The 22,161-nt window shown below is 37.7% G+C and overlaps 1 pseudogene; it reads right to left on the reverse strand.

The window, feature by feature from the left end:
• Positions 1-280: 280 nt before the first annotated feature.
• Positions 281-22,161, reverse strand: part of LOC129498484 (cytochrome c oxidase subunit NDUFA4-like) — a 48,701-nt pseudogene continuing 26,820 nt past the window's right edge.

Genomic DNA, 22,161 nt, shown 5'->3' on the forward strand with positions numbered 1-22,161 from the left:
TGTCCTCACCCTCCTCCCAAAAACAAACAAACAAACAAACAAAAAACCCGACTTTTTGGACATCTAGCTAGATTCTGTAGTTTTATCTAAATAATACCATCTTGCTTATCATCGTTTTTTTTCCCCCCTCAAGTTTCAGATATTTATTAATCAGTGTAAACCCCAACATACACATGATTCCGTGCATTTAGAGGGGAAATATTTCCTGGATAGGTGAAAATTGAGTGGGTGGCTTCTGGAAGACCTTCATTCTAAGCAGCTTTATAGTGAGACTTTTCGTTTAGAAGTCTGGACCTTCTTTCTTCAGTTTGCTGTAATCTACACTCGCTGAGTAGAACTTGTACTGGTCATTGGGACCCAGTTTGTTCCAGGGCTCTGGGTTATTCTTCCTATCTGCATTGACATCTGGATTGAACAATGCCAGGTGTAAGACATACAGCACTGCTCTACTAAGTCCACCCCAATAAATAAGAAGAGGGGGATCAAACTCACATGCTTCTTGGCCTGACTGAGGATCTGGTGTAACAGGTTTGCAGCAGAGGCCTCCAGTCCAGGAGGACATAGCAAATCTGCAAGGCCCAGCACTAAGTAATCCCCATACCGAGTGCTGATCAGCTTGTTCAAGTAAGTACACGCAACCTCAACCAACGACACCAAATACAAGCATTCCAAGTCCTCATTAGACAATACAGCAATCCCAAACTATCTATGTCCTGGAAAGTTTGGTTAAACAGAGTGATTTTCCATGTCCTTGAAAGTTTGGTTAAATGAGGTGATATTTCTTTGAAGGAGATAAAATGTTTTATTATCTTTGCATGATTTTAATTTCTATGCTTACATCAAGCAACACAAATTTCAACTATTGCCTTAACTGTCCACTAAATGATCTTCGTTTGGTTCCTGTGTAATCTCATGAGGCCAACATTCATCTTAGAGATAAAGGAAATAGCTATTTTATTTTGTCCTCCTTATTTTTATTAAAATATTGTTTTGGACACTATCCACCAAATCACTCAGCTCTCCCTACATAAAAAACTAAGTGAAAAACATATCTTTTTAATTTATTGCTGGGAGAAGCATGACTTCCCCTAAGCAAATGACAAGCATCTTCTTCTCTGATAACAAAAACTGTGTCATTGACTATATCTTTCCAATTTCAAGGAAACTGAGAGTTAAATTTAAACATAATTTACAATAACCTGATAAATCCTTATTAGTTGCATATGTGTGTTCTTTTTCTCTTGACTTGACTTTCTACTTTTATGTTTTCTCTGGACTTGTCTTTTTTATTTCTGCACTAACATTTATTTTATTTATATTCTTATTGCAAACATCTTCAATTCCTCCATAAAATATATAAACAAAAAATAAAGCTATAAAATCTTATAAAGAGATGTAGATAAATGAATGATAAAACCATTACTTTCGCCCAGTGAAATCGGAGTTTTCTATTTTCTCCCTTCCATCTGCCAATTCCCTACATTCTCACTGAAATGGAAACCAACTAAAAATCCCCAAGCTAAGAAGATACATTTTTTCCCCTCATGTAAGTATCCCTCCCCAGAGTATGTCCATTCTACATTTATAAGTAAAATTTCCACACAGCTCTTAATAAAGCCAATGTGAAACTTTTGGCCAAGTCAGTCGAGGTGAAAGAGTCAACAAAATGAAATTTAAGGGTAGGATTCTGTTGAGTAAGCCACAGCTCAGTCCCTGCCAGATGTAGAGGTCATGAAGATGGTGGAGGTTCCAGTGGGTCAGGTTAGAATAGAGATTGAGTGGCAGAGAGAAGAGGAACCCAGGCAGTGCATTGGGTGACAGGAGAGCCAGAACTAGGAACATCTATCCAAGAAGCAGTTATCAAGCAGTTATTCTATGATCATAGCCACAATTAATTTACAAAGTTTGCACTGAAACCAATTTCTAAGTTGTGAAGTATCATAGCCTAGCAAAAAGGCTGAATTTGAGTTTGTTTCTCCACTCTGTCACTTACTAAATGACTGACATAGAGTCTTTCTTAACATCATGAATTTCATTTCCTTATTCATAAAAAAATGTAAATAATAGCACATATCTTAATGATAACACATAGGTTATGTAAGGGTTATATATATTACATATATAATCATATATATTGCATATGTATATGTATTTATTTATTTAGGACACAGCTAATGATAAATTATGTTGTTTCTTCTTGCCTTTAGTAGCATTGGTCTTGGATTTGCCATAGAAAAATTAGAAGTGTGGCTTTGAATTGGGATGAGAGAGTAGAAATGAGAACATAGCTGGTTACAGTTGAGTGTACTATCTGTCCTTTAGAGTTCAAAACTGGTTATGGCATTACACTGCTTTTTTTTTTTCCAGAGGAGAGCTTTAGGAATACATATTAAAATATTCATATAAAATGATATGATGTCTGGAATTTGTTTCAAAACACTCCAGAGGGAAGAAGGAAGTGGTTGGGAGTGTAGATAGAACAAGACTGATTGGTCATGAGTTCAAAATGATTGAAACTGAGTGATGGCTACATGAGAGTTAATGATACTACACTACTCTTACAAATATTTCAATGAAAAGTTACAGTAAAAAAATACATAAAATATTTTATTAATCAAAGATCAAATAAAAATTGAAAATTAAACTCTTGAAAATATCTATTTTGTTGTAATATGCTATCTGTGCAATTATTGTTTTACCCAAAATTTATCTTTTGGAACTTAACCAATAAAACTGGATGAAGTATATTTTTAAATTAAATAAATATATAAATCTTTATAGCATTTATTCTCATTTCTGACACTCGATTTTTTTCTTTTACTTATGGTTCATTTTAGTGGGATATTAGAAAGAGACAAAAGAATTCAGAGTGGCATTGTGATCTGAACAAATTGGCCCCTTGATGAAAAGAATTAAATTAAGTGAAAGTAACATCAAAAAAAAATTATTTTCATGCCAGGTCATTACTAGAGAAAAGAGATGTGAGACTAATCAGGGATAATGGCAAGAAACCAAGAACTCTGAAGAGTAGGTGTTAAAGGAGGTCTGAGATAAAGCTGAAATAACTTTAGTAATTTATGTAGATGATACAATGAAGCTAAGAATAGGGAATGTGTGTGTAATAGAATCAGGTTAATTAGAAGGAGGGAAATGACTTCAGAAAACCACACTGAGTTCAAAATTGGAAGCAAAACTAAAGAAAGTAGAAATGTAGACATTTTAGGAGAACATTCTGAGAAAAAAAAAATCAAATGTTAAGGGTATTGGAAATTTTGAAAGGTGAGGACAAGAAAAATGCCAAGCTGTCCTGCAAATACAAATGTTTGAAGGATTGATCATGGGCACATGGCACCTATTTCTGAAGTCTGCGGGCCAGTGGTGGGTGAAAGGGCCAAAGTGCCATCATATGAAAGACTAAATGACCTCTCTGCGGTAAAGACACGTTTCAAAAACTCCTTGGAACCTCCACGGCAGCATAGACTCCACCGACAGAGGATAAAAATTCTACAAAACATAATCCAATCACCTCCTGAACCTTCAAATTGCATGTTACAGTTAATAGAAGTATTGATTCAATTGTCAGAGTCACTATACAATTCCTCATTGAACAGAATCCTGGATGGTGAGAAGTCTAAAGCTGGGCACAAATGAATAATGCACATTTTTCTTGATTTTGCAATTATATGGGGAAATCTTACCCTGCTGTGTGCACACACACATACACCCACTCAACACCAACTCTGCCCTATTCTCATTACCTCAGTTCTTGATATGGAGCCTACACAAATCAGTGGCAAAGGTTACAGCTTTTGAATTCAGGTAGATCTCAAGTCCTGTCCTAACTCCGCCATCCACTGGCTGTATTACTGCAGTCATGATCCTTAACCTATCACCTACTCCGTAGGATGGGTGTAAGAATTGAATGTTATAACAATTACACAGCACTTAGCCTGGATTGCAGCACATAATAATTTCTGGTGTGGTGGTTTTCTCAGGCTGCTATTAGAAAGAAAGAGCTACTGAATAGACTCAGAAATGTGGTAAAGTGTTGCTGGGAAATCCCGAGAAACAAAAGCTACAAAAGCCAAGGAATGTTATATACCTCAGCCACCTCTTGGTGACATCAAGCATGTTGCATGAGCAGCTCTCACAAAAATATTAACCGTGTCCAAAGTGGTAGAGATTTGTGCCTATGGTGTGATTTGGGGACCAACTCAAACTATTCTCCCGTCACTCTGCTGTATTGCCTGAAATTTCCTCACTGAAGACAATTCCTTTGGGGAAAAGAGCATGAAAATAAGAATTACACTGTAACTTATTTTTAATCCCCAGGACCTAGCACAAAAAAATTATTCTTAAAATTTCATTGGATAAATATATGTTACGTATATACTATGCCTCAGACGCCGTGCAAGGCTTTGGGGAGACAACAGTGAACAAAGCTACCTTACAAAGAGTTGCTACCCTTACAATGTTTATGATCTAGTGGATAAAAGAATTAACTCATTAGTGAAGTCATGAGTTTAGGGGCACCTAGGTGATTTAGTTGGTTAAGCATCTGACTCTTGATTTCCTCTCAGGTCATGATCTCAGTGTCTTGAGATTGAGCTCTGCATCGGGCTCCACACTGGGTATGGAGTCTGCTTAGGACTCTCTCTCTCTACCCCTCTGTCCCCGTCCCTCACTCCTGCTTGCTTGCTCTCTCTCTCTCTCTCTCTCTCTCTCTCCCCCTCCCTCTCTCTTAAAAAAAAAACTGTTTAGAAGTTTGGATCACGCAGCCTTCAAATCATGTTAATGTTTCACAATATGTAATTGATAAATCTCCTGCTGTAATTTAGGATAATTGTATTAACTACTATAAAAAAATAACAAACATGCTAAGAAAAAAACCCTCAGATTCATTTTCCTTAAAACACATTCTAAAATATCTAAAACTCCCCTCCTCCCATTCCATTCTTATTCCTTTCACACGACGGCTTCACCGAATGAGCCAAATGTGATCAGTTGCAGAAGCTCTTCAGGGTCATTTTCCAATTTTAAGATACGATCTTCTCCAGTACCCATTTATGACTGAGTTGCCTAAGCTGAAGTTGGGGAAAAGGAAGAGTGGGATGAAGCAGAGATCATGAAAACCATTTGGCAACAGAAATTGGAAGATTACCTTCTCAAAAACCATTAAAAGGTTTAATGTCAAAAGAAGCAAGCACTCCATAAGGAAAAACAGTGAAAGCTAAGGAAGTGGACCAAGAGGTTAAAGGGTGTCTTCAATGGAAACTGCATTGTTTAGAACACAATCAAGGCTAAATTTTATGGAGTTTGTACCTCCCATTGTCTTTAGATATTTTATAATTCTGAAAGATATACAATAACTGGCAGAAAACACAGTAATCCAAAAAATTATTGGTGTTAGGAACACAGATAAATTCTGTCCAGTGGAGGTTCAGTGGAATTCCCTCTCCACTGTTGACGTCAGCTTTGCTTCTATTAAGTGAATTCAAACCAGCCTTTCTGATGAGCTTACATATTAGGTGGCCCTTTAGACTCCTTCGTACCCATTAGTTTTAGTATCTTTTTTGGTTCCTTCATTAATTAATGAGATAAAATGTTTGACATGTATTCATTCCATATCTGTGTGAGTCATGATTATATTCTCTTTCAACATTCATCCTTTACCAATAAACCAAGTCCTCAAACCAAGTGAAAAATCTCCACTGTGGTCTTTATAACTCCTTTCCCTTAAGATAAGTGAAGATTAAGACAAGTTGAGCCAGAGAAAGTGTTATTTGATCTAATAAAAGAAGACAGTTCCGATGGACATGAATTTGATAATCACCTTACCTCCCTGAAAGGAGTCAGAAAGGGCATTTCAAAAGTCCTGAAGGAACTATACCTTGCCTGCGGTGGAAAAATAATAATTATATTAGCTGCAAACCATGACCCCAGGCTGGTTTCAGAGGACTATAAGGAACTATAGACATAAAGCGAGTAGGTACTTATTATCGTATAGCTCTATTTAGAGATGTTTGTCTCGAGAAATGAATCAAATTTTATTAGTTTACTAACAGAGATTTTGCCTCACCAAAGTTATACCCGTATCCAAGTGCATTTCCCTTACTTGTAGAAGTTACAGAGCCCACATTCCTTCCCATTCTTTTTTTTTTGTCACATAATAAAGCCATTTCAAAAGTGGAATAGCATTTCTTTCTTTAATGTGTTCCTAACGTGATTTGTGAAATCTAAGATATAATTTATGTTGCTGCTAAATTCCCATTATCATGTCATTATTCTTGGCTTGATTATTATAAAAATTGAACCTGGCTAATTATTTGAGACTGGCCACATGACAGGTCTGAGATAGTGACTCTACCCACAGGAAACAAAGTATGAAGAGGCCCAAAGACACATGAACCAGGTCCCTGGATGACATAAACCCTTGTATCAGATAAAACTAAGATCAGACTTTTAAACATGGACTTTTAAATATAAAGCATATAACTTCCAGATGTTACTGTTGTCGGTCTAAAGATTTGAAATGTTATGAATAAAGAAATGGAGATGAACATACCTAGAGAGATGAAGACTTTGTAGCTAACAACCATAATTTTTTCATTATATTTAGTAGAAGCATAAAGGCTTGGAAACCCAGTTCACTCCCAGCTGCTTCTATTTCTAAATCTATGTAGTGAATAATTACACTAAATGACCTTCAGGATACTTTTGGGCATTTTAAAAGTGTGTATTTTGAAGCAATTGGCAGTTCTTCATAAAAGTAATTAAAATTTAAACAGTGAATTTTGAAAAACAAAAGAAACCCTTGAACTCAAATTTAGCCAGGAAAAAAAATTTAATAAGATTTTCTTCTCATTTCAATCATTTTCTAAAAATCTAGCACAAGTCAAGAAATCATAGAAAACTTAACAAAGCTCTCTAGAGCCTGAGTACATGTGATAACGACTTGGTACAAAAACACCAAAGGATGGAACAGGAAAAGCCATGAGCTCAGTGTCAGGTTGGGTCTGAGGTAGAAATTCCACCAGGTATGTGAAAATATAGACCTGGAGCTCAAGAGAGATGTCAGGGCAGGAGACATAAAGTTGAGCTCTGAAGCCATAAAAACAGGGTACATTCAAAATTGATGGCATATTGGAAAGGGAAGCCCCTGAGAGTGAACCCTGAAGAAAAACATAAAATAAGAACGTGAACAGAAGTGGACAAGCCATCCAAGAAGACAGAAAAGGCCTAAGAAGTAGGAGGAAAACTGCTCCACAATTCTCCACAGTCAAGGAAGAGGGCGGAGACTCAAGGACCATGGACAGCGGAGGCACAACTGCAACCAACTGCCCCTGAAATCTGGCAAACTCGGTCCACAAAGCACGTGATCATGGCGAGCTCCTATTTGCAAATAAAATGTATCACTCCAGTCCTCTCCTCCTAAAGGGAAAAATGGTAATTCTGTATTTTCATTCAAAAACAAGAGTATGCAACAATTTCTTTCTAATTTGGGCAAATACGTGTGAACACTTGCCCTTTCCTACCATATATCAACCTGGGATCACACAAAAAGAAGTTTTTCGTCTCTCTTCTTGTTTGTTTACTTGCTTATTTGTCTTGCAGAAGGTTTCAACTAGCAAATGGGAAATTGAGATTAGAATTCAAAGTGCTGCCAAAACCATATGGCTAAGAGTCATTTGGATTAAAAAACACGAGATTTGTCTTTGAAACACACCTAATGTAGTTATCTACATGTACATAATACGTATAAACATGTAAAAGACTCCAGATTCATTTATGGCTAACAAATAATGAAAGAAAACTAATCATTTAACAAATGTTAAAAGAGCCAGACACAATAAAAATTAAACAAAAATCAAAAAATAAATTATAGATAGATAGATAGATAGATAGATAGATAGATAGATATAGATAGATAGATAGATAGATAGATAGATAGACAGATAGATAGATAGATAGAGGTTTTGGTTGGGAGGGATGAGAAACAGGATTTTTGTTGTTGTTGTTTGTTTTTAAATAAAATCCAAAAGCTCCTCCACAAGTTTGGTGGTACACAGAAATAGCAGCCTGAATAAAATAAAATCCCAGAATTTAGTCAGGCTGCCTATAGACATTTACGAGCATTATTTAAACAGATAGCTGATTCTTATGCTATTTAGCTGCTATTGAGGCCCAGAATCTTCTTCCCCTGGCCAGATCACCATCACATCCAAGCAGCACTTGCTCATAATTATTCTCAAGGCAACTCACAGCAGAGAGCTGGAAACAGGAGTCTCAGTGGAATAGTGCTCTCCCGATTTGACAAATGCCCCCTTCGGTCTATGTGTACAGCGTCCCGTAACATTTACAAACGCTCAGTTGTACCAAAGAGTCTTGACAAAGCTTCAGATGCACACAGGTGTGCTTTCTCTTTATTTCTTTTTAAGTCAGAGTGGAGGGCAGGGTATAAGGTGGGGAGATGTGATGGGGTGCTGCAAGCACCACTCTGAGACTAAGAATGTTTCCCAAATAGAAAACAATAGACATCGCTAGAAGAAGGATTTCTAAAGCCATTGCGCTTGTTAAAAAGACATACAAAGAGCCATATGGAAAAATAACAAACCTGCATTCAGTTTAAGTCCCTCCAAGGGATTAATGTAGGTAAACTAAAGCCCCATCACATCTCTAATTGCAGAACTATATATTCCATCTCTAAGTTTTACAAATTATTACATAATTTTTATCACACTCAGAACCCTGGCTGCCTGATTTTCCCTAGATTGGGGATACACAGGAGTCCACCCCTCCCTCAGTCCTCAGAGTCTAGGCCGTGGGAACACAGGACGGTGAGATTAAGAACAAGGCCCTGCCACCAGTGAACGCCCTTGGGCCAAGACCAGGGTAGGAAGGGAACTGTGCAAAATCGTGCCTTATCTTGACATCGGTGTGTGACCCCTAACAATGGAGTTTCCTAAGTGTCAAACTAAATGGTATGCTATTTTAAGACCCTAATATCATACTTGAATTTAAGACAACATGATGCCACAACACCAAGAGGAAAAAGCAAACCCGTAGGATACTCCCACAGCGTAAATGTGCGATACCAGCACAGTGTGATTTAAAGGTGAATATTAGGGGCACCTGGGGGGCTCAGCAGTTGGGCATCTGCCTTCAGCTCAGGTCATATCCCGGGTCCTGGGATCGAGTCCCCCATCGGGCTCCCTGCAGGGAGCCTGCTTCTGTCTCTGCCTATGTCTCTGCCTCTCTCTGTGTGTCTCTCATAGACAAATAAATAAAATCTTTAAGATAGATAGATAAATAAATAAATAAATAAATAAATATGAATATTAAGCAGGGTTTCACCAACTGTCAAGCATCTTACAAACTATTTCACACTAACAATGCTTGTGGTATGACTAAGCATGTGGCAAGACATAGAATCCTTGTTCCCCCACCCTCGCCGCCCTACATAACACAGGACACCCCACGCTCCATGTTCACAAGTCCTCTCTTACCAATCAATTCTCGCTAAGACCAGTTGACCATGTATTTACTGTGTCGTCACTATTCTGTGTGCTGACTGGATCCTCGTCCCATCGGGAACACTCTCTGGTTATAAAGTTAATAAAGAAAAACAAAAAAAAACAGGCTTTCAAGTCCATAAACCAAATCTCAATTCTACCGCTTAGATCGATTGGCCTTTCCAGATAGTACAAACCGTTACCTGTTCTCAAGTCAAAGCCTAGGGATTCTTCTGGGATGAGCGAGAGGCACACTCCCTAGCAGCTCAGACCCTGCCCCCAGGCTCCCATGTATTACAGATCTGAAGCTCATCCTTCCACGACCTTCCACTTTGATCCGTACTAAGGAACCCCTCTCTATGCTGCAGGGGCCCCGGACAGGCGTGGGCAATGAAAAATGAAAACCAACCAATTATTCATGGCTTTTCTCTTTGTCCTTATATTATCAGCTGGAGGGCCGGCCTCTGTCCCGTGGTCAACCAATAACGCCGCGGTCCACGTGGTACCGATTGTGTGTCTCGTGAGGGTGAGGGCTCTTAGCACCCCCATTTTGCAGATGAGGAAATGTGGGGCTGAATGTTTCACCTGGTGTTCAAAGGCTATCAGGGACCAGGTCAAGGTTCAATGCAGGTAATGTGACTCCGGAATCTGTACTGTTAACCACCACCCTCTACGGACTCAGAATAATAGTTCTGGACTAACCAAGAAGAAATGCCGTCTCCCTGTGCACAGTACGGAGCTACAAGAATAAGAGAAGATAAAGGAAGAGAAACAAGGAAGACTTAATCAAGAATAGGCATTATGTGTACATCAGTGCAATAAATATGGGGAGACAACACGTATAGGGGCTTAAATAATAGCTAAAGAAAGAACACAACAGTGTAATTCTCTCATTGTCAATATGTAATAGAAACTTCCAAGCTCTACAACAATGCCCCCATAGTGTACCATAATTATCTATTTTCACACACGTTTCCCTGATACATTGAGGCTGTAATCAGGGTCCCATTCACCATCGTATCTGCAGAGCCTGGCACCTGGACTGGCACATGGCAGATATTCAAACCATGCTGAATGAATGATGGCTGAGTGAAACAGTGCTTGAGACCCAAGTTAACAACAACAGATGCCAAACTCTTGGGAGATTTTCAGGGACAGAAGCAAACTACAGAGGGGTGACGCAGTACCATATCTCAAGGAAGTAGGTCTTTACCCGGGTTATGTAGAATGAGTGGAATTTTACCTTGAGAGGAGAGCTGATTGAAAGACAACAAGCTGTCACTTTTAACGGCATGCCATCCATCCTCTCTCCCCTAAACTTGCCAATTTCAGGAAAAATTCGTAGAAAGACAATATTGTTTTCTTTTTTTTTAATTTATTTTTTTATTGGTGTTCAATTTGCCAACTTATAGAATACCAAACACCCAGTGCTCATCCCATCAAGTGCCCCCCTCAGTGCCCGTCACCCCCAAATGTTGTTTTCTTTTAAGAGCTAAGTTGAGCAATCTTGGGAACAAAAAGTGATGAATAAAAGATATAGGAAATTTTGGCCAACTATAAGAAAGAAAGGTGCTAAAGTCAGGCTAATTAAAAAGTATATTTAAAGAAAAATTCTAGAATTGTCTCCTCACATAACTAACTGCCTATGGACTTTCTACTGTCTGGTAGGAATACTGCAATATCCCAGCAGCCTTATAATTTAGATCTCTACCCCTCCCTAATTCTAATGGGTGTTTAAAGAGTTTCATGGTCTTCTGATTATTGCTTTAAAAAATGCGTTCTCATAAAGAATACACAGTAATGCTGCTTTAGAATCAATATACATTTTCATAGTTACTCTTTCCAAGGGATATTGAGATTATAACAAAATGTAATTTATTCCAACCTGAGAAGCATACTCAGAACAAGCCATTACTCTTCTGTATTTCTAATACATCATTTTCCTCATTAGATTTTGCTGGCACAATCTTCCCACTCGTATGCATTCTTCAATGATATAAGTTTATATTCAATTTGATTGCTTGGGGCAATCAATTCTTTAAAAGCTATTCTTAGATTAGATGCCTGAGTTTACATATACAGCATAATATCTAAGAGAAAAGCTAAATTGTCATAATCAGCCATGGACCTGTAGTTTGAAAACAAAGGAACCAAACTGGAAAGGAGAAGGGAGGTTAGTACAGTCGTTTTACCTTTCTTAGTGTAGATGGAATCACTTGCAGCACCAACACCTGAGAGGTCTTAATGCCCATCAGTTATTTTGTGGCCTAATTTTTACCTTTTCAAAGATTTTAGGACTGTGGTATTGAGTTAAACTCCAGAATAGTTTTTAACCTGTTTTTGTATAAGGAACACCACTGAAACGTTGACGGAGCATGGGGATCCTTTCTGTATTCGTTTCCTAATGCTGCTGTAAATAATTTAATGACTTGAACCAATATGTATTTTATTACAATTCTGTAGGTCACAAGTCCAATATGTGTCTCACCAGACTAAAATCAAAATGTGGGCAGGCTGCATCCATTTCTGAAGGTTCTAGGAGATAATTTGTTTCCTACTTGTTTAGATTACAGGCCGATATTCAGTTTTTTGCAGTTGTGTGATAAAGATCCCCATTTTCCTGTTGTCTGTAGCTAAGAGTCTTTCACGCTATATTCTTTGACTTATGGTTGCTTTCCTCCATTTTCAATGCCAGTAACTGTAGTTCCAGTCCTCATGTCTCACATCTCTGAGCCAATATTCTTCCTTTCTCTTCCACTTTCAGGAACTTAATGATTAAATGAAACCTATTTGAACAATCTGGAATAATCTCCTGACTTAAATGTCCTTAACCTTAACATATCTACAAAGTCCCTTTTGTCAAGTTATATAACAAATTCATTAAGTATTAGGATGTGGACATCTTTGAGGTCATTTTTCTGCCTGCCATACCTCCTCAGAATAATTTTATAAGATAAAAATAGATAAAATCAAAAAGGAAACCAATTATATCTAAATATGGTTAGTAAAAAATCATTTCAAAACCAATTTGTGATATAGTTACATATGTGCTTCTTCACTGGTGCAATAAATAGTAAGACCAAGTGGTAAGCCTACCAACTAGTGAACTTTTCAATGTTGAACAAAAATGATATTGTGATTAATGGCAAAAACTGCAAATGTGATATAAAAATATATGTGAGTTCGGGACACCTGGGTGGCTCAGCAGTTGAGCATCTGCCTTCAGCTCAGGGCATGGTCCTGGAGTCCCAGGATTGAGTCCTACTTCAGGCTCCCCTTGAGGAGCCTGCTTCTCCCTCTGCCTGGGTCTCTGCCTCTCCCCGCCCCCCCCCCCCCATCTCTCATAAATAAATAAATAAATAAGTTCTTAGAAACAAATGTATGAGTTCACTGGTAACAATGCCCCAGGGACTGCCAGTTTTGTTGTAGTTTGTTGCTTATGTTTATAATTGAAAAAACTGCTAAATTTCAGTTTGCAATTAGTACAAGTAAATATATATTTGTGTACCGTTCCCCCCAAATTCACAGAACCCCTGGCTCTTAACCCCTGATTTCTTGGTACAAAAATCATGAAATTCTGGTTTGAAATGCTCTTCACCCTCACCCAAAGCACACTTTAGTTTGGACTTCTTGGACAGAGATTTCTAGTTAGAGCAGTTAAAAGACACAGATCATCAGAGTAGATCAGAAAACAAGACTCAAAAAAGGAAAACAAGACTCAACTATATATTACCTGCAAGAAACTCACTTTAAATATGAAACCACATATATATGATTAAAATAAATGGATGGAGGGATGCCTGGGTAGCTCAGTGCTTAAGCATCTGCCTTTGGCCCAGGGTGTGATCCTGGGGTCCCGGGATCCAGTCCCACGTCGGGCTCCTGGCATGGAGCATGTGTCTCCCTCTGCCTGTGTCTCTGCCTTTCTCTCTCTCTCTCTCTCTCTCGGTCTCTCATGAATAAACAAATAAAATCTTAAAAAAATAAAAATAAAATAAATGGATGGAGAAACATATACCATGCTAATACCAATGAAAAGAAAACAAGAGTAGGTATATTTGTTTCAGACAGAACAAACTTCTTTGCTTCTTTTCAAACAAGCAAGGAAATTTATTAAGGATAAGAGGGGCATTATATAATGATAAAAGGGTTAATTCTGTAAGAAGACATAACAATCCTTACCATGTTTACACCTAACAATAGAGCATCAAACCACATGTGGCAAAAACTGATAGAACTTCAAGGAGAAATAGATAAAGCCACTATCATAGTTAGAGACGTCAACACTCCTCTCTCTATCAGAAACAGATCCAGCAGGCAGAAAATCAGTAAGGACATAGCTGAATTCAACAACACCATCAATCAACTGTATATTATGAACATCTATAGACTATTTCGCCGAACAACACCAGAATACACATTCCTCTCAAACTCAAATGGAACATTCACCAAGATAAACCACATTCCGGGCCATAAAACATAACAAATTTAAAGGAAAAGAAACCATACAATGTCTGTTCTCAAACCACAGTGGAATTAAGTTGGAAGCAACAAATAAATAGCTAGAAAATCCCAAAATGCACAGAGTTAAGCAACATATTCCTAAATAACGCATGAGTCAAAGGATCCTAATGATTAGATTGGACCCATCCACATAATCCAGGAAAATCTCCCCATCTCAAGATTCTTAATCACATCTTCAAAGTCTATTTTGTAGTACAAGGTTAAATATTCACAGATCTGAAGATTAGGGCATCTTCAGGTATCTTTGGGGAGCCATTATTTTGTCTAATCACAATCAGCAATGAATATTTGGAATTTGAAATTTGAAATTAAAAAAATGATCATTTACAATAACACCAAAAAAAGATAAAGTTAGGTGTAAATCTAACAAAATATTATAAGAACTATATGTGCAAAACTACAAAATGCTACTGAAAACAATTCAAGAAGATATAAATAGTGGAAAGATATTCCATGTTTATGGATTAGAAGAGCCAATATTATAAAGATGTCAATCCATCCCAACTTGATCTATACATTTCAGTGCAATCCCAATCAAAAACCCAGCAAGTAATATATAAAACTGTTGAATTACTACTGTACATCTGAAACTAATATAACACTATATGTTAGTTATACCGGAATTTTTAAAAAAATAGATAATTGGTAACCCCCGCCTCCCAAAGAAAACCCAGCAGTCTATTTTGTGGAAACCAACAAATTGATTCTAAAGTTTATTTAGAAAAGCAAGATACCTTGAATAGCCAATGCAATCATGAAGAAAAACAAGCCCAGACAACTCACACATCAAATTCCAAGGTTTACAAAGGCTAAGGTAATCAAGACAGTGTGATATTAGCAAAAGAACAGACACATAGTTCAATGGAGCAGAATAGAGAGCCCAGAAATAGGCCCACACAAATATAGTCAGCTGATTTTTTACAAAGGAGTAAAACAATTCAACAGAGAAAGGGTCGTCTTTAAAAAAAAAAAAAAAAAGAAAGAAATGGTGGTGGAACAACTGAATATTCACGTACAGAAATAAATCCAGACACAGACCTTATACCTTTCACAAAAATTAACCCAAAATGGATCACACACCGTAATGTAAAATTCAAAGCTATAAAATTCATTGAATAAAACATAACAGAAAAAAAAACTACATGACCTACCTTGACTTTGGTAATGATATATTAAATAAAACGCCATTAGCATGATCCATGGAAGGAAATACTGGTAATTTGGAGTTTATTAAAATCAAAAACATATCTGTGAAAGGCATTGTCAAGAGAATGAAAGAAGCCACTGATTTGGAGAAATTATTTCCAAAACTTATCTATGATATAAGGCTTATATTTAAAATCTACAAAGAATTCTTAACAATAAAAAAACCAACAAAAGAAACAGAGAGAAGGGCAAATCAGGAAACAGACTCTTACTTATACAGAGCAAACTGATGGTTACCAGAAGGGAGGTGGGGGGTGGGGTGGGTAATGAGTTAAACAGGTGATGGGTAGTAAGGAGGCCATCTATGACGAGCACCACATGCTGTATGTAAGTGACAAATCAAAAATTCTACACCTGAAATTAATATTACAGTTTAACTAATTGAAATTTAAATAAAAAGTTGGAGGAAAAAAAGAAAACAACCCAATTTTTAAAAATAGGCAAAAGATCTGAATAAAGACCCAACCAAAGAAGATACACATATAGCAAATAAGCATAGCCTAACTTTTCACTTGAGCACAGTAAGTTAAAATAAAATGAGATATTATTATAAAACTACTAAAGTGACTAAAATCTGATGACTGATAGTCCCAATTGCTCTAGCAAGGATGAAGAGTAATCGGAACCCTAATTCATTGCTGGGAGAAATGCAAAATGTTGTAGCTGCTTTGGAAAATGGTTTGGTAATTTCTTATAAAGCTCAAGATAGGGATGCCCGGGTGGCTCAGTGGTTGAGCATCTGCCTTCAGCCCAGGTCATGACCCCGGGGTCCCGAGATCGAGTCCCACGTCGGGTTCCCTGCATGGAGCCTGCTTCTCCCTCTGCCTGTGTCTCTTCCTCTCTCTCTGGAAATCTCATGGATAAATAAATAAAATCTTTAAAAAAAAAACTCAATATAGTCTTACCATATGAGCTAGCAACCACATGGCTCAGTAATTTACCCACCTGATTTGAAATCTTATGTCCACACAAAAATCTACAAGTGAAAGATAACAGCAGATCTATTAAAAATCACCAAAAACTGAAAGCAACCAAGATGTCCTTTAATAGGTGAATGGAAAAACTGTAGTGTATCCATAAAATGTAAAATTACTCAGCAATAAAAAGAAATGAGTTATCAATTCACAAAAAGACATAGGTAAATCTTCAGCTCATATTGCTAAGTGAGACAAATTGGTATTAAAAACCCCATATACCATATGATTTAAATTTTAGGACATTCAGGAAAAAGCAAAACTCTAGAGACAGTAAACACATCAATTTCTGCCAGGTGTTTGGTGGCAGCAGGGTGGTTTGAATAGATGAGGTACACGGTTTTTCCTAGAGTGGCATAATTACGTGTATGATACTATAATGTTCAATATAAGGCATTAAGCATTTGTCCAAACCCACAGAGCTTTACACCACAAAGAGTCAACCTTAATGTATGCAAAGCTTTTAAAAATTCATTTAGAAAAAAAAAATAAAAAAAATAAAAATTCATTTAGGAAGACAGGGACCACAAGATGGAACCAACCTCACTGAAGAGAGTGGAGGAGTAAAGTACTGATCTATATAATGTTAGTAAGAATAAAGCCAAAGGGAATTGTGGGTAGCGTTGTACTCAAGTTGGTAAAGTTACTTCCTACGGTGATACGGGTTGACAATTCCAAAATGACTAGACAATTATACTGAACTTGTACATTTATGTAAATGGTGGATGGTTGAGAGCCTGGTGGATCATGAGGTGGGAGTTTACAGATAAGCAAGGGAAGAGGCTGGAATGACCCATCTGGTAATGAATCAGAGTCGGGGACATCAGCATAAACTAATGTTTAACTAAATATAAGGATGGTTACATACAGAAATATTTCTAGACATGTGTGCTAATATGAGTATACATGCATCGATCTCCTTGTTCTGTTAACTGAAAGGGCCTAGGAGCAGGAAGATCCCAACAGCAAAGAACAGACCTATCGCTCAAATCTTGGTTTCTAATTTCATCCTCGAAGAAAAGAAACCGAGGCTCCTTAGAGAAATGGCTGTTTCTAGGATCAGGGCAAAAATTACACAAGATGAGTCTAAAGCAGCTTGCAGTGCCAGAAAGTGAGAAAGTGCGCAAAGAAACAAAAGCACAACAACGGGGTGAGGGGGTAATGTCAAAGGGATATAGGAACCAACTGAAAGCGTTCCCAAGAGCCAAAGGTGGAACAGCTTGAGCCAAAAAATAATAATAACAAAGTAGTATTAAATTATAACCCCAAATATAAAATACTATCCATGAGTTCATACTGATATAAACCAACAAAACAATCTCCTGTGCAGAAGAATTCCAAGTGTTGTATATACAGATACTGCATCCTCAAGGAGGTGGAACGTAATTCCTTACCCTTTAACTGCGGGCTGTTGCACATAGTAGCTTTCTCCCAAAGAAAGTGGCACAGCATACCATGCAGTAGAGTATGTAAGTTACTTTACCGTAGAAAACCCTACAAGACGGTACTGCAAGCCAGGTGACCAAGGTTAACGTCAACAACGATAAGCCATATCGATGAAATATGATGGGAATGACACTTTACAGCTGTGGTTTCCTCAGGAAAACATATATCCTTAGTCTAACGATGTCAACATTTATCAGAAAAATGGCAGACAAATCCCAACCGTGGGGCAGTCTACAAAAGACATTACCAATACTATCCCTCAAACTTCCAAGGTCATCAAAATAAAATGAAGGGAATTCTGAATAACCGTCATAGCCCGGGTGGGCTAAAGATTCCTGACAACTACACGCAGTGGGGTCCCGTAGGGAGGATCTTGGGACAGGAAAAGAACATTTGAGGAAATATGAATGAAGTACGGACTTCCGTTAATAAACTTCCTATACTATCCTTACATGTGGTTTTGCATTTCTAAAACTGCTCTAAAATAATTTTTTAAAAATAATAAAATATTATTTTATTTATGAATAATTAGATTTCCAACAAATAGATTTCATGTTTTTTTTTTTTCTTGTGAAGAACGTGCCAATCTTTAGGGGATACTCCTGCCTCAGTGGATCTAGATCTAGAGCATTGGCCCACAGAGTCTACATCATGATGAGCCAGGGTGGATTCTGCTTTTTCTCAGATATTAAGTTTAGCTTGAATTCTCTTTCTCTCTCTCTAAAACAAATAAAATAAAAATAAAATAAAAATAAATTACCTACAACTGCTTCTAGTTTACAAAGTCTTCAACTAGAAGTCTTAGAGGAAGGCTTAGAAAGCCCTGAGCTTTGAGAAGAACCCAGATTTTTCCCTCTTTTTTACTTGTCCTGATTTTCCTTGGATACATATTTCTTTGTTAACTGAACAATACTCCAGCCATCATTCTCGTCTTGGCTATGGTCTCCACAACACTGTCAGAGTGCGACTCTAAAATGCAAAGATTCTTACCCCACTTAAATCATATTCTTAGCCTGCTTACAAACCTTCAGGGAGTCTCTGAAATCTCTAAGAAAATCCGAATTTCATTAACATGAATTACGAGCCTCTCACCTCATTATCCCACCTCATTCTTTTTTTTTTTTTTTTATAAATTAATTTTTATTGGTGTTCAATTTACCAACATACAGAATAACACCCAGTGCTCATCCCGTCAAGTGTCCCCCTCCGTGCCCGTCACCCATTCACCCCCACCCCCCGCCCTCCTCCCCTTCCACCACCCCTAGTTCGTTTCCCAGAGTTAGGAGTCTTTATGTTCTGTGTCCCTTTCTGATATCTCCCACCTCATTCTTTACCACACTCTTATTTTGCACTTTCCACCCCAGACATCAGTCTGTTGCCTCTCTTCAGGGGCTCTGCAATTTCTCAAGACTCTGCTCTTGTTCTTGCTCTTCTTTGCCTGGAAGGATCTTCCAGCCCCACCCCCAACTTGCATTTCCCAGATTCTCCTCCGAATATCCCAAAAATCTGTCCCTGAACTAGCCCTACTACTTTGCGACCACACACTTCTATTTCCATCTCAGAAGGTACTTACTCGGTACTAGGCCACAATTCTTGTCTTCACTCAACCTCGTAAGCCCCAAAGCAGCAGTGTATAATCCGTAGCAAGCGCTCAGTGAATGTGTGTTGAGGAAAGGAGAGAGTGAAGGAAAAGTGGAAGGGAGGGAAGAAGAGAAAGAAGGAGGGGTGAGAGGAAGGAACGAAACTCTAAAGAGGATTGCTACCCTTGCTACCCGAAGAAAGACCCGTTCATAGCCATGCACCTAGAGCTGCAGCACTTGCGCAGGTAAGTGGGCTTAGGACATCGGAACTTCCCCAGGTCCTCCCTCTCAAACAGCACCGCACACAACTGCGTGCCTTCCTCACACCTTCATTTAGAACAGTATTTGAAAAGCTTCAGGCAAATTATAGGCTGGGCTGATGATACCAATACTGAAAACTACGCTATTATTAGGTGTCCCCTTTTTTCAGAGTCATTCTGAGGAAGATGCTTGGGGAATTCTTGACGAACAACAGAGCTAAGTACCATTAACTCCCAATTTTTCAAAAACTGATTACCTGGTGTGTGGATTTTCCAGACCTTTTGATTGTTCTGCTTCAGGCTATTTAATTGCTCATTAGAGAGTCGAAAGAGGAAGAAGATAAGTCAACCACATCTGTCACTTGCTGGTGTCTGTAGTAAAAATGTTTTAGTAAAGAGGCTGAAATCGTAGGCTATAACATGAATTTTATTTTTATATTATACCGAATCCTCATTATCGCAGGTAATGGAAAGTGGTCTCTATTCAGCTCACATGTTCCTAAAACTAATTTCGGAAATCCCCGTATTGCCACCACTTGGGATTTTTCTGAGTACGTTAAGTGTATTTAATGTACATTAGGCATCCTCATTAAGGCGTCCTTGACACAGGCAAATATATAAATCGCTGGGCTGCCAACCAACACAACTGAGCATGTGACTTCCGGTCAAGGGTCAAGTAATGGAAAAAATAGCCAACGACATGATAATTCCAACAGTTTGACTTAAATTGAATGGATATTTAAGAAAAAATACTATATATATTTAATATAATACTTTGTGTAAAGGTCTGAATCTAAAACCATAATTTTTGTTTTTCTCTCTCTCTTTACAAACTGCTAATGCTAAGTACTTCTAACTCGCATCCCTTGATAATATTTACCTGGTCATGTTCTTAGATTTTTATTGTCTGGTGTCTTAATACTTGGAAGCATTTATGACTCCCGCCTATCAGACCAGTTCTAAAATCTAAATTCGCTGTTTCACTTCTGAAGCCCAAAGTGCACCAAGCATTGAACAAACCTGTTGGCTCTCCAATGTAACAGAGGCAATTAACCGTGCTTGAATGACTTTCTAAATTTAAACCAAGCAAAATGGAGCATCTCAAAGGCCAAGCTGAACTCCAGATTATAATCATCATTTTTTACATTACCACTTTCATAATTTCCCCTACCTTCCTTTTTTATTTTGTCAGAAGTTGCTGTCAAACCTTCGTATAGTTAGAGGCCACCTAAGTCCCCGTCAAAACTTCATATTCTGGATTGTTCTTAATTGTTCTGTATTAGTGTTTTCTGCCTCATTTCACGCCTGCCTGACAAATAGGCTAATGAAGGCACTTCTTTCCTCGGACTCTGACAAACAAACGGGTAACAGATTCATTACCTTTTTTCTCTTTTTGTAGCTAATAAGTACAAATGTTATAAATTTCTCTACAGGTGGTCAGTCTTCTACAACCTTAATTGTTTTCTCAGCTGCTACTTGTCCATAAAACATGAACACAGAAAATTTAACTTTCAGGAAAAATGACATGTATTTGCTCTATTTAACTAGGAATAATTTCTTATTTCTTAAAAAAAATGCTATAAATAATATGCACATTATAAAAAAATACAAATCAATTTACCCAGTACACAAAGCTCAACGTTTTTTTCATGTGTCATCACGAATTAAGCCATTTTATTAGCATCACCCGAATAGTAGATCCGCTTGTGTAGCAGCTTTGAAGACTTTCTGAAGAAATGATGGATCAAAAAGACCAGAAATCATCTAATACATGTCTACTTTTTTTTTATTTGACTTTTGCGTGTGTGTGACAGGAAAGGGGAACTTTATCACTACTGTTAAAAAATTCAGCTGAGTAAATGTTAAAGATCTAATTGGTTTTATTTAATGATTCTTGAATCAGGAAGCATCCAATCTAGCAAATAAAAAGGATCCCTAAGGACTATACAAAATGAACTTTTATAGGCAGAGGGGAGCAGCAACAAGAAAGTCATTCTAGGCAAAAAAAAAAAAAAAAAAAAAAACAGAAACAACAACTACAGCAAAAAAAAAAAAAAAAACAGGTTGGTTATTGCAAAAGTACTTTCCTTTAGGGAACTATGGAGCAGGGGTCTATAGGGCAGATCACTAACTAGTGCTGACCCGGTGATTCCTGACTCACTGGTTTAAGATTCATTTCTGGGAGAGCTGAGACTGTAATTAACAGGGGCTTACTAGCACAAGTGACCCATTTGGGACTTGTTGTCCTGTTTTTAACTCTACTGTCCCAGAGGTTTTGTATGTACCTATTTGCTAGTCAATAGAATGGCAATAACAAAACCCTAAAAGTTCAGGAAAGCTTGGCTATGTTAACATAGCCAAATCCTACACATTTCATAAAATAATGTTGGGCCATGAATTTTTTTTTTTTATTTAAGAGAGAAAATAACCATTTGGAATATCTACCGATTTCATGATTTTGACTCATTTTTAAGTTTTCAGTGAGGTGTAAGAAACCTACAGAAAGGTGCTCAGCTCATAGCTGCATCACTCTGAACCTGTTCGCAAACTGGACACACCTGGGTAGCGACCACTCAAATTATGAAGCAGAACAATGGCAACCCCCTCGAGGCTCCTCTTATGTTCCCCTTATATCACTATCTTCTCCTTGTTCCTAAGT

The sequence above is a fragment of the Nyctereutes procyonoides genome, unplaced genomic scaffold (assembly GCF_905146905.1).
Source record: "Nyctereutes procyonoides isolate TBG_1078 unplaced genomic scaffold, NYPRO_anot_genome, whole genome shotgun sequence".
NCBI classification, from domain to species: domain Eukaryota; kingdom Metazoa; phylum Chordata; class Mammalia; order Carnivora; family Canidae; genus Nyctereutes; species Nyctereutes procyonoides.